A 13,792-nucleotide genomic window follows, 5' to 3' on the forward strand; every position below is an offset into this window, starting at 1 on the left:
GTTGGGGGGTCGGGGTCTGTATGGGTGCATGTTTGTGTGTGTGCTGAGTTGGGGGGTGTAACGCTCACCTGACTCCCACGGAGGCGCTGGCCTGGTTCGCGCTGCTGTGACCTCTTCTAAGGTGATGCGCAGGGTTCGGAAGACGGACTGGACCGGGCCCCCAAATCTGGCTTGTCTGGCTCGCAGAAGTATCCTTCTGTAGGCGAAAATAGGGGATTAACTGTCTGCGGGGTAATGCAATCAGCCTCCCACTTTTCCCCTCTCACCCTCCTCGAAACCCTTCTGTGATTCCTCGTAGCGTCTCACCTTAGGGTCTGGAAGGACAAGCTCTCCATCCTGCTTCTGATGCAGGGGCGCGTTGGTATCCAGTTACTTCACTGGATTTTCGGATTGGTGAGAACCAAACTTGCTTGGCTTCCAGGTAAGTTTTTTGATAAGAGGTTCCCCTTGTGTCCATGCATTAATGTACTAATGCTAGTGTCTTTTTCCCCATACGGGCCGGGGTACGGAATGCCGGGGAGCAGGCACCGACCCGAGATGAGAGGTGAAATCCTTGTAGAAATCAGGTAAGTCTTTAATGAGCGTTTTTTGGTAATGTCTTTTTATTCGCTCATTAACGCTGATGTATTTTTTTCCCCTTAGGGCCGGGGTCGGAAATGCCAGGATTCGGCACGGACCCGAAATGAAGAGGGAATGAATCAACAGGTAAGTCTTAACATGGAGATTTAGCTTTCCTTATTCCCTTCTCTCTCTCACCTTTTGTTCTGGTCTTTTTCTCCCTAGGCGCTGGGGCGTGACTGCAAATCCGGATGATCGCTGCTGAACATGGAGGCGCCCTGTAAAGGTGAGTGGAATGCGGCGCTGCAGCGATCGATGCGATGAGCTTTTAAATAAAAGTCTTCCTTTTCAGGATTGTCGGCGAGATGTCTCCGGGATGCGGATTTAGCAGGTAAGGACTTTTCCTTCTTCTGTTCTCTTCTTCTCTTCCTTTGCAGGTGATCCAGGATGCTGGCAGGCGTGGCAGAAGTCAGGATGCAGGAGCAGACACAGTGAGCGTCCAGCTGCTAGATGCAGAACAACGCGAAGCACGTGTGGCTGTTCGGGTGGGGTTTAAATAGCCTTGGAAGAAGTTCCAGGCATGTATCCTTCCTCCAATCAGGTATGTATCCTTCCCCGACCACGCCGGGATGGTAAATTAGTCCCACAAGTAAAGTAGTTCCTTTCAGGCCTCAAGGAGGCCGGGATCCTGCAGCATGGTCTGCATCAGGTAAGTGCACCCAAGCACTTCCATAATGAGCCTGGCGCCTATGGCGCCAGGACTGATGTCTTTTATGAGCCTGGTGCCATAGGCGCCAGGACACTGTCCAAAGGGCCCCTATAATGGGGTTGCTGGGTCCTTCCTTGGGGACTGGATGTCCGCTTTCGGGGATGCAGGGCTTGAACCGGCTCCCCGGGAGCGGGCATCATGACAGGGGGTGGTGGGTTCGGGTCTGTATTGGTGCTTGTTTGAGAGTGTGCTGATTTGGGGGTTGGGGGTTCGGGTCTGTATGGATGCATGTTTGTGTGTGTGCTGAGTTGGGGGGTGGGGGGTTCAGGTCTGTATGGGTGCTTGTTTGAGAGTGTGCTGATTTGGAGGGTGGGGGGTTCGGGTCTGTATCGGTGCATGCTTCAGAGTGTGTGCTGAGTTGGGGGGTGGGGGTTCGGGTCTGTATGGGTGCATGTTTGTGTGTGTGCTGAGGTGGGGGGTTCGGGTCTGTATCGGTGCATGCTTGAGAGTGTGTGTGCTGAGTTGGGGGGGTGGGGGTTCAGGTCTGTATGGGTGCATGTTTGTGTGTGTGCTGAGTTGGGGGGTGGGGAGTTTGGGTCTGTATGGGTGCTTGTTTGAGAGTGTGCTGATTTGGGGGGTGGGGGGTTTGGGTCTGTATGGGTGCATGTTTGTGTGTGTGCTCAGTTGGGGGGTGGGGGGTTCGGGTCTGTATGGGTGCATGTTTGTGTGTGTGCTCAGTTGGGGGGGTGGGGGATTCGGGTCTGTATGGGTGCATGCTTGAGAGTGTGTGCTGATTTGGGGGGTGGGGGGTTTGGGTGTGTATGGGTGCATGTTTGTGTGTGTGCTGAGATGGGGGGTGGGGGGTTTGGAGTTGGGGGGGTGGGGGGTTCGGGCCTGTATGGGTGCTGGTTTGTGTGTGCTGATTTGGGGGGTGGGGGGTTTGGAGTTGGGGGGTGGGGGGTTCAGGTCTGTATGGGTGCATGTTTGTATGTGTGCTGATTTGGGGGGTGGGGGTTCGGTTCTGTATGGGTGCATGTTTGTGTGTGTGCTGAGTTGGGGGATGGGGGTTCGGTCTGAGTTTGTGCTTGTTTGAGAGTGCTGATTTGGGAGGGGGTTCGGGTCTGTATGGGTGCATGTTTGTGTGGGTGCTCAGTTGGGGGATGGGGGTTCGGTCTGAGTTTGTGCTTGTTTGAGAGTGTGCTGAGTTGGGGGGGTAGGGGGTTCAGGTCTGTATGGGTGCATGTTTGTGTGTGCTGAGTTGGGGGGTGGAGGGTTTGGAGTTGGAGGGTGTGGGGGATTCGGGTCTGTATGGGTGCTGGTTTGTGTGTGCTGATTTGGGGGGTGGGGGGTTCGGAGTTGGGGGGTGGGGGGTTCGGGTGTGTATTGGTGCATGTTTGTGTGCTGAGTTGGGGGGTGGGGGGGTTCGGGTCTGTATGAGTGCTTATTTGAGAGTGTGCTGATTTGGAGGGTGGGGGGTTCGGGTCTGTATGGTTGCTGATTTGGGGGATGAGGGTTTGGAGTTGGGGGGTCTGTATGGGTGCATGTTTGTGTGTGCTGAGTTGGGGGGGTGGAGGGTTTGGAGTTGGAGGGTGTGGGGGGTTCGGGTCTGTATGGGTGCTGGTTTGTGTGTGCTGATTTGGGGGGTGGGGGGTTCGGAGTTGGGGGGTGGGGGGTTCGGGTGTGTATTGGTGCATGTTTGTGTGCTGAGTTGGGGGGTGGGGGGTTCGGGTCTGTATGAGTGCTTGTTTGAGAGTGTGCTGATTTGGGGGGTGGGGGGTTCGGGTCTGTATGCGTGCATGTTTGTGTGTGCTGAGTTGGGGGGTGGGGGGTTCGGGTCTGTATGGGTGCATGTTTGTGTGTGTGCTGAGTTGGAGGGGTGGGGGGTTCGGTTCTGTATGGGTGCATGTTTGAGAGTGTGCTGATTTGGGGGGTTTGGAGTTGGGGGGTGGGGGGTTCGGGTCTGTGTGGGTGCTGGTTTGTGTGTGCTGATTTGGGGGGTGAGGGGTTCGGAGTTGGGGGGTGGAGGGTGCCAGGATGAATAACATCAGAGACAACGGGCAACCTTGCCTGGTGCCCCGTAGGATCACCCAGGCAGGTGAAATGTGTTTGCCAGTGTGAACCCTGGCCACTGGCCTGATGTATAGCAACTGCACCAAGTGTATAAATCCCGGGCCAAACCCAAATCGGCATCACCACGTAGATCTGTAATAGCTTGTTTTGTTCCTCTCCCTCCTTTCTCCTCCCATCTCCCTCACCTTGTGTAATTCTCCGGCTCTACCAGAAATGTTGTCAGGCCTAGGACGGTAGTCGCCTGTTTGTTCCCCTTTCCTTCCTATTTGTGTCGCTAGGCTGAGTACGATAGTTAATTTCACATTCTTGTTGTCATTGGCCTGTAAGAATGTTTTGTATTTTCCCTTGTTCCCTCCCTTGTCGAGAAGCACTTTGAAACACATTGTGTATAGGCGCTATATAAATAAACTATCATAGCATATCATTAGAGATGTTGGGCCAGAGTGTCAAGGGTCAGCAGAGGGTGTGGTTTATTTGTACGTTCCTAAAGCTTTCAAAACCGGCTGCAGCCTTTTCTAGTATGGTCCTGGATGATGTCTGATCCTGTAATTTTGCAACTAAACCTCGATCAAGCGTTTGAGACCCATTGAGTGTGGGTAATTGTTACCTTTCTACAACCCCATCAAGCATTGTTCAGGGGGATAGTCGCACAATGAAATTGATTAGAGAAGGTAACTGCTCTTTGAGGGCAAGCTTAACTACAAAAGGACGCTTGCTGCACACTACGAATCATACATTCAAGTGGACAGTTTGAGTTATTTGATCCAGATTGTATGGAAGGAAATGGCTTGCAATATTCAAACTGGTAGTACTCCAGTTGCCCTGGCCAGGAAGAAACTGAGATCAGTTTCTTTGTATGTTCACTAAAGTAATTGGTCATCCTGTGATAATTCCTTTCGAAAGCTCATCATTTGGCAACAGCTTGTGCTTTGAAATGTTATTTTTTTTTTAAAGAATGTCCTCAATTTCCACCTTAATCTCAAACATAGCAGGTTGATATGCTATGCAGCCCGCTATTCCTGAAAATATCCACCAATAAGTGTGTGAAAAGGTATGCTGGCAAGGCTATGTTCTTTATCTGATCTTGTTCTTTTGTCGCTTCTAGGATTCTCAAAAAAGTATATAATTTGTATATACTCTAGACTAGGACCGTCGTAGTGGGAGCATAACAGTGGAGTTCGTATCGTTATCCAAAGATGTCCCTGCCAATGTTCAGTGCAGTAAAAAAAAAGAAAGATTGACCAGGAGCACCGTCAATTTAAGGATGAGTGGACTGAGAAGTTTTTTTTCATCGAGTCCAAACCTAATGTGTACTCGTGTATCATTTGTCTCGAACGCATAGCAGTCCCCAAGGAATATAATATCCGCCGCCATTGTGAAACAAAACATTCACAATATAAGGATTTGCAGGGGGAAGTGAGAATTAAGAAAGCTGGGGTGCTAAAAACACAGCTGACTAAGCAACATGGTGTTTTTGCCCAGAAAAAAAAAGAATCTGAGTGTGCCACCTTTGCGAGTTATAAGGTTGCACAGCTTATTGCAAGGTCAGCACGTCCTTTCACAGATGGGGATTTCGTTAAAGACTGCCTGATGGAGATTTGCGAGGCAGTGTGTAAAGAAAAAAAAGATGCTTTTACAAATGTTCCCCTTTCACGTATGAGTATCCAGCGGCGTATTGTAGACAATTGTCACAGCCAACTGAAAATGCGGTGTAAGGATGTCAAGTTCTTTTCAGCTGCCCTTGATGAGAGCACAGATGCAAGTGACACAGCCCAACTCCTAATTTTCATTCGGTGGGTCGATAATCAATGCAAAGTATTTCAGGAACTGGCTTCCCTGGTATCTTTGCATGGCAGGACTACTGGTGCTGACATTTTTAATGCCTTTCAAAAAGTCATCAATGATTTAAATTTGCCATGGGATGCTTTGGTAGGCGTGACGACTGATGGGGCGCCAGCCATGGTTGGGGAGCAAAATGGGTTTATTGGCTGCTTGAAAAGGCACTTGGGCGAGAAGCCTGTCCATTAAAAAAATTATCACTGCATCATCCACCAGGAGGCATTATGTGCAAAACATTTGAAATTCACTGAAGTGAAGGTACATTATCCCCTGACTATCGAGCGCTCTCACGCCCACGGCCCCCATGACCGTGCCTAAGTGCACATCTCCTTGACTCAATGGGTACCCAGCTGTTAGCAGTTCCAGCTAACTCCTATTTGCAAATCCGATAGTTGATGTTTTCATGTGCGCCACACTGTATCATGTTGCACCCTGCTAGCACACATTCTGATTTAAACTTTGTATAACCTACCCTTGTACTGTTAGTTCTGCATAGCCTACCTTTGGTCATCCCGCTTAACCTACATTGCCTGCATTTGCCCTACCTACTGCAACCTTATATATAGGTATACTCATTCCTAGCACTAACTCTGAATCTAGGTGTACCCTGATTGCTCATGCATTTTAAACATATTCTGAATTTTGAATCTAGGTGTACCCTGATTGCTCATGTATTTTAGCCATATCCTGAATTTTGAATCTAGGTGTACCCTGATTGCTCATGCATTTTAGCCATATCCTGAATTTTGAATCTAGGTGTACCCTGATTGCTCATGCATTTTAGCCATACCCTTGAATTTTGAATCTAGGTGTACCCTGATTGCTCATGCATTTTAGCCATATCCTGAATTTTGAATCTAGGTGTACCCTGATTGCTCATGCATTTTAGCCGTAACCTGAATTTTGAATCTAGGTGTACCCTGATTGCTCATGCATTTTAGCCATACCCCTGAATTTTGAATCTAGGTGTATGTTGAATCTAGGTGTACCGTGTACCGTGCTTGTACAGGCATTCCAGCCCTACTTCTAATCTTGAGTCTAAGTGTACCCTGCTCGCACTTGCATCCTAGCCCCTAGCTGAATCCTAAAGCTAGGTGAACCTTCCTGTTCATGCATTCTTAGCACAGACCCTAACCTACATCTAGTGTGCCTGCTTTAGCTATGACTGCTTAAATTGACAAATCCACACTAGACCAACACTATGTATGTTCCACTAGTTTACACAGTTCTACTTAGAACTATCCTCCACCTGATCTCATCTCACAACATGAACCACCTAGCTCAACCGCACAATCAGCCATCTCCTGGTTACGTACCTCCGGAGCTAGCCAACATGCCCATCAAACCACGCAGCCTCCAACAGCGGAAACTTAGACTCCGCGCCAGACTCCCAAGAATTTATGACCCACTAGCTAATAGCCAACCTGCCACTAATCACAATATGCACTCTCTGCTTACCACCCTTTCACATACTCTTAACACTGGCCAACACCGACTACAACTCAACAGTCGCATCCTTAGAGACACCGCCTCCAAATGCAAACACAAAGCCCAACCGCCCTCTGACCCACCCGCCCTCTCTGGAATAAATGGCACCCTACTAAATGCCCGCTTCATGGTAGCCCATGCCACTGAAACAGCTGACTTAATCCAAAATGAGAAATTGGACTTCCTGGCCATCACGGAATTCTGGCTCCATCCCGCAGCAGGACCAGCCATCATGCTAGCTACCCCTGACAACTACACTCTCATACGTATGGATCGTACCGCATCTAGAGGCGGCGGCCTGGCTATAATCGTCAAAAACAACCTAACCCTTAGATTATCCTCACCCCTCAAAACCAACTCATGTGAATCCCTCACAGCTAAACTCACCATTGCTAACAATCAAACTATCGTCATCCACCTGATATATCGCCCACCAGGCCCCATAGGCTCCTTCGTGGAAGATCTCACAAACCTTCTTTCCGATAACCTAAAAGATTCCACTCAAAGCCTGATCCTAGGCGACTTCAACCTTGGATTTAATGACCCTCGAGACCCCAATGCCTTACAAATCAGCAACACCCTGGAGGAACTAGAGAGAAAGATTACAGCGCCCACACACATCAAAGGAAGGACCCTTGATTGGATTGCCGTTCACAACTGCCCAATCACTATCACATCCTATGGTCCGACCACCACCTGTTATCCTTTACCTTAGAAGTTACCACACCCTCGAACAACAGCACCCTAGCACCCACTGCACCCACTAGAAACAAAAAAAATGTAACCCCTGAAAATCTCATCCCCCTCATTCTCCCCACCTTAAATTCCATTTCAGATCAGTCTGACCAAGCCTCTATGGTAGAAACCTACAATGACGTGATGCTCGCCTCTTTGGACACTATCGCACCACTAAAAATCAGGAAGAGCAAACCCTGCCAACACCTAAATACTTGGCTCACACCCCTTTTAAAAGACATCAGACAAAAGAAATGAATAAGCGAAAAAACCTGGAGATTAGACCCCTCAGATACCAACAAAAACAACCTTAAGAAAATAGCCTCCCTCTACAAAAAAGAAATTATCCTAGCGAAACAAACTTCTTACAACACCCGTATCACACAAGCCAAATCCAACACAAAAGAACTGTTCACCATCCTGAAGGAAATAGAATCCCCTACCGAAGTCCCTGATTCCTGCCTTAAGGACAAGCACTGGTGCACAGACATCCAAAACGCCCTGGCCAACAAAATTTCTATGCTTCAAGCGAAGATCAATAACAAAAAAGTGTCCATAACTGCCCTAAATACTGTTAACAGAGGCCCTCATCCAAGACCACCAATAACCCACCACCACCGACTCGGAAACTACTGGACACCCCCTCCTTCTACTTTCACAAAGTTTCCACCAAAGAAGTCGAGAAAGTCATCCTCACTCTCAAACCTTCCAATTGTCAGGGTGATCCTTGTCCAGCCCAAATTATAAAAGACGCTGCCCGCGAACTTTCACCTTTTATTATCAAACTCATAAACGCCTCTTTCACATCAGGTATCATACCCAGCAACCTGAAACATTCCTAGGTCCTACCCCTCCTCAAAAAGCAAACCTTGGATCCCTCCATTCCAACCAATTACCGCCCTATAACCACGGTACTGTTCCTATTGAAAATTCTAGACAAAGTGGCCTACCAACAAATTCAACACCACCTGGAATCAAACCACCTCCTAGGAGTCCGACAGTCCGGTTTCAGACCACAGCATGGTACTGAAACCGCACTCCTAGACCTTAAAGCTCAAATAGATTTACTAAGAGACAATGGCACAACCTCACTTTTACTGCTACTTGACCTGTCTGCCGCTTTCGATTTAGTCGACCATGTAATACTATGCAATCATCTGAGCATGGCAGCCTGCTTCTCACAGGAAGCTGTCACATGGATCCAGTCTTTCCTGGACAACAGGACTATGCGCGTCTTCTCCCCCCTAGCAGCCGCTGACCCCGCACCCATTACTTGCGGCGTACCCCAAGGATCCTGCGTATCGCCCACCCTCCATAATATCTTCACAAAGCCCCTTTTCGATGATCTAGACGGTCTTGGTATCACCTACACTAATTATGCAGACGATACTCAGATCCTCATCCCGTTGATGGGGGATTATGACAAGGATTTGGCCTTTGTGAACAGAGTCTACCTCATCATTCAGGCATGGATGGCCGCTCATGGTCTATGCCTGAATGATGACAAAACCGAACTCCTCAATCTAGGCACCTCCTCCAATATCAAAAAACTAGGCACTAAATACGACTCGCAATTGATAATAACACCATTACTGTAGCTAAAGTGGTTAAACCCCTTGGTTTTTATTTAGACTCCACGCTTACCTTTGGCAAACAAGTGAATTCCATGGCCTCAGCCACCTCTTATACCTGCAAGCTAATAAGAGCAGCCAAGCCCTTCCTTTCACCTAATAACTGCGTCAACCATAGCAAGAGCACTAATCCTTTCAAAACTAGATTACTGCAACGCCCTTTACATAGGCAGTAATCAATACATCACCTCCAAAATTCAAACTTTACAAAATAACGCCCTAAGAGCCGCCCTAAACTTCCCGAAAAATGCCCACATATCAGACCTTAAGAGATCCACCAAATGGCTCTCTACTAAAGACAAAATCTGCCTCAAAACAGCCTCCCTCACACATAAATGCCTTAACCAGGCAGCCCCACAATACCTCACAGACAGATTCACCAGACAGACAGCCTCTCGCCCCTTACGGAAAGCCAACTCCAACCTACTGCTAGTACCCAGATTTAAACGGACCAAATCTGGCGGGAGCAGCTTCGCTGTCAAAGCGGCACAACTGTGGAACTCTCTTCCAACCGATCTAAGAGAAGACCTCCCTTACCAGCAACTCAGATCCAAACTTGTCCATTGGCTAAAAGACCATGATGTGTAACCCAAGCTCATTACATTTGGGATATTATGTATATTTTGTATATTCATTCGGTTCTATTTATCTGTCATTGCTGCATTTTTTGTAAATTTACTGTACATACTTTCATGATTCTCTGACACTGCATGTCTACAGCATTGTAACAATAAGCTGTATTCCATGATTATATGCACCATGTAACCTAAGTTGAACAACCCTCTTTCTGCCTTCGCGCCCGTATACCCTTGGGTCTGGTTGCACAATATAAATAAATAAACAAACAAACAAACAAACTGAAGTGATGGACTTTGTTGTGAAAACAGTTAATTTTGTCCGTGCACGCTCTTTAAATCACCGATTGTTCCAGGCGTTTTTAGAAGAGGTAAAGGCGGATTATGGTGATGTCCTATATCACACCAATGTCCGACGGCTTAGTCGTGGCAATGTGCTGAAGCGATTCTTTGCTTTACGGCACGAAATAAAAGCATTCCTTGATGAAAAGGGAATGGACACTTCTATCATGCAAGATATTGACTGGGTAGCTGATTTTGCTTTTCTGACTGACCTGACAGGCCATTTCAATGATTTAAATTTAAAGTTGCAAGGAAGCCAAAATCTCATATCGGATCTGTTTGAGGCAGTTTGTACCTTTGAAATGAAGTTAAGGCTTCTGACAGCCCAACTGGAGAAAGGGATGCTAGTACACTACCCTGCATGTGCAGAGGTTTTCCCCCATGAAAAGTATGTAGGATGGTATCAGCATGTGAAGGTCCTGAAGGAACTGCAAAATGTTTTTGATAATCGTTTCTCACAATTCAAATCCCAGCGAGCCTCTTTTAAACTTTTTGCAGACCCTTTCTCTGCTGATGTTGACAGTGTGCAACCTGAACTGCAACTGGAACTGATTGAACTTCAGTGCTGTAGTGCCCTCACAAATAAGCACAGAGAGATGCCTTTATTAGTCTTCTATCAGTCTCTGGACACTGCTCAATTCCCCAATCTGTCATGGGAAGCATTAAAGATGGTTTCTATGTTTGGCAGTACTTACATTTGTGAGCATGTTTTTTCACAAATGAAACTACATAAATCCAGCCTAAGGACAAGACTAACTGACCAACATCTCCATGCTATCCTGAGAGTAGGAACAACCTCACTGGAGCCCGAGATCCAGAAACTGACAGCTGAGAAACGCTGCAATGTTTCTCACTGATCAACTATGTCTGGTTCACTGTTTCATCCTGTATGATTTGGGGAAATGTATAGCACAAAATGTAAGTTTTAAATACAAATAAAATGGTACACCTCCAAAAAGGTGTTTTTTCCAACTGTCATAGTGTTTGGTTGGGGTGGGGGGGTGCCATGGGGCATAGTGTTTGGTTGAGGTGTGTGGGCCATAGGGCATAGTGTTTGGTTGAGGGGTGAGTGGGCCATGGGGCATAGTGTTTGGTTGGGGGTGGGGGCCATGGGGCATAGTGTTTGGTTGGGTGTTGGGGGTGGGGGCCATGGGGCATAGTGTTTGGTTGAGGGGTGGGGGCCATGGGGCATAGTGTTTGGTTGAGGGGTGGGGTGCCATGGGGCATAATGTTTGGTTGGGGGTGAGCGTGCCATGGGGCATAGTGTTTGGTTGGGGGTGAGGGTGCCAAGGGGCATAGTGTTTGGTTGAGGGGTGGGGGCCATGGGGCATAGTGTTTGGTTGGGGGTTAGGGGGCCATGGGGCATAGTGTTTGGTTGAGGGGTGGGGGCCATGGGGCATAGTGTTTGGTTGGGGGTCGAGGGAGCCATGGGGCATAGTGTTTGGTTGGGGGTGAGGGGGCCATGGGGCATAGTGTTTGGTTGGGGGTGGGAGCCATGGGGCATAGTGTTGCACTCCAAGTGTGAACCCAATAATAAAGCTAAAACAGGCACAGTTAGGAGATGTACATCCTTTGCTTTTTGAGGAAACCTGACTCAACGAAGGCCATACTCCTCTTGGGCAACCCAAACAGCAAACTATAGCAGTTCAAAATAACGGAATGTCCAATCTAGGGTCAATAAAATATATATAAGTTAATTAAACAGACGAAATACAATAACTGAATAGAAATAAATTATAACATTGGAAAATGTGTAGTACAAAATGTAAGTTTGAAATGCAAATTAAAATCGTTACCCCTCAAAAACATATTCTTTTTCCATGTATTTAATACAAATTGGGGGTTTAAAAAGCCTCCTGCCACGCCCCGCCTACCGCCCCGCCTACCGCCCCACCCACATTTACTTTTCGGCCCACTATAGTCCTCATGTAAGGTACTTTCGGCCCTCTGTCAAAATCAGTTGTGCACCCCTGCAGTAGCCTCATCAGCGGCCTACGCTTGTAAACTTATTACCTCATGCAGGCCGTTTATATGTTATGTTATGTTATGTTATTTTGCATTTATATAGCGCCTTATATACCATTGATATGGTCTGAAGGCGCTGGTAGGTTGAACGCCCTTGGGAACCGAAGTTCAGGTCAGTAGAGAGAGTAGGGGGGAGTCAAAAAGTGTGTGTGCGCACCATGTATGTGTGCAGCTGGTGCGAAAACAAGTGGTAGCTGCTTCTTAGCTGTAGGTGTGGTGGTTGAGAGATCAGGAGTATGTGTTCGCTCTGGTCGGCTTTATCCGGAACGAGTGTGTCTGCGTTAGGCCTGAGAAGAACGCCTGGCTGGGTGGTGAGAAACCAGCAATGTTTACTTAGAGTTATGTGGAGTAAGCGGGAGATGTAGATATGAGAACAGTTATACCGAATGGTGTCATAGTATCTCTGTGTTCTAGATGAGTGGTGGTGTAAGGGAGAGAGTAAGCGTGGGGTGTGGCGTGATGTATGTTTTCAAGAGTTGGGAGAAAAAAAATGGGCAAAGGAACCCTCTTTTTTAGGGGGCCTGACTCTTGAGGGTAGAGAAGATACACAATTATAAGGGGGTAGAGTCAACAGGCTTCCCTAGCCAGTAGCGTGATGGGTGGTCGGTAGGACCTTGCAAGAAAAACACTGTGTTGGTAGTTAACCACAGACAAAAATCACCGCAATGTGCATGAAACAATGATCAGCATTTATTTTCAAAGAAAAAAGAGGAAGTTTTGTCTGAAGGAATTCTTATGTGCCGTGGCACAACATAAGTACATATAAAAGTGCATGTATACTCTGCACAGTGGTGGGTTAGTAAAAGGTGGTTGCAGAACATTCAGTGTATCGCCATTATACAGTGAACATTGTTAAGTTGATAACAATCTCTTATACATATTGTTCAAGGTCACAATGTATCAAACAGTGTCTTAAGTTGATAACAATCTCTTATATATATTGTTCAAGGTCACAATATATCAAACAGTGTCGACACTTGGATGTGTGTTTCTGGTTCGGTAATTGGTTGGCGGAGCGCAGGGCTGGTAGACATGAGACAGCGCTGCAAGATGGATACCGAACTGTCTTCAGGACGTGTGTCTCAGTGGTCAAAATATGGCGTCATCCTGCAGTGAGATGGACAACTAACGTTTAAAATGGTGTATTTGTCTAACATTGGTGAAAAAAGGGAATGCAAGGAACAAAGACCTACCAGGCAATGAATAAACGCTCTGGCTGTAGTCCATAGGTGGGGACAGCTGCTTAAGATGCGGCTGGGGCGGAACTGCATAAATCAGGCGCTCGAGTCTATAAATGAGAGGAAAAACTATTAGGAAAAGAGCTTAGAGGTTAAGCTCCTGCTAAGTGAGGGAGTGCTGTTGGCTGAAAAAAGACTAAAACGGCACAACCCCAACAGTAGTAAATAACGTGGTTAAGGTGGAAACTAAATAAATAAAGTATGCATGTTGCAGTACGACGTTGTTTCATATCTGCTAGTATATGAAGAAAATGAAGTAAGGCCAGTATTTGAGGCCCTGTGACTTCGTCGGCAGAGTTATCAACAATGGGTGCTGTGGCAATGGTTCTAGATATGGGCCGGAGGTTGAGTGCCAGTAAGAGAGTGAAAGGAGGACCGAGGGGATAGTATCGGACAATTATTGTGAAACGGAACGCAAAAGTGCGGCCGTGAGCTTACCTATTAGTTGGCCAAGTGAACTGTGTCAGTCGAAATCTGTGCGCAGGCGTAGTGGACAAGCCTCGGTATAAGTCGAGGTGTTTGTCAGTGCGCATGCGCCGGGGAGTAATGTCTACGTTGTGTGCCAGTGGGCCAGCCCATCGG

The sequence above is a fragment of the Ambystoma mexicanum genome, chromosome 8, assembly GCF_040938575.1.
Source record: "Ambystoma mexicanum isolate Mex_15411 chromosome 8, UKY_AmexF1_1, whole genome shotgun sequence".
Classification (NCBI taxonomy): Eukaryota; Metazoa; Chordata; class Amphibia; order Caudata; family Ambystomatidae; genus Ambystoma; species Ambystoma mexicanum.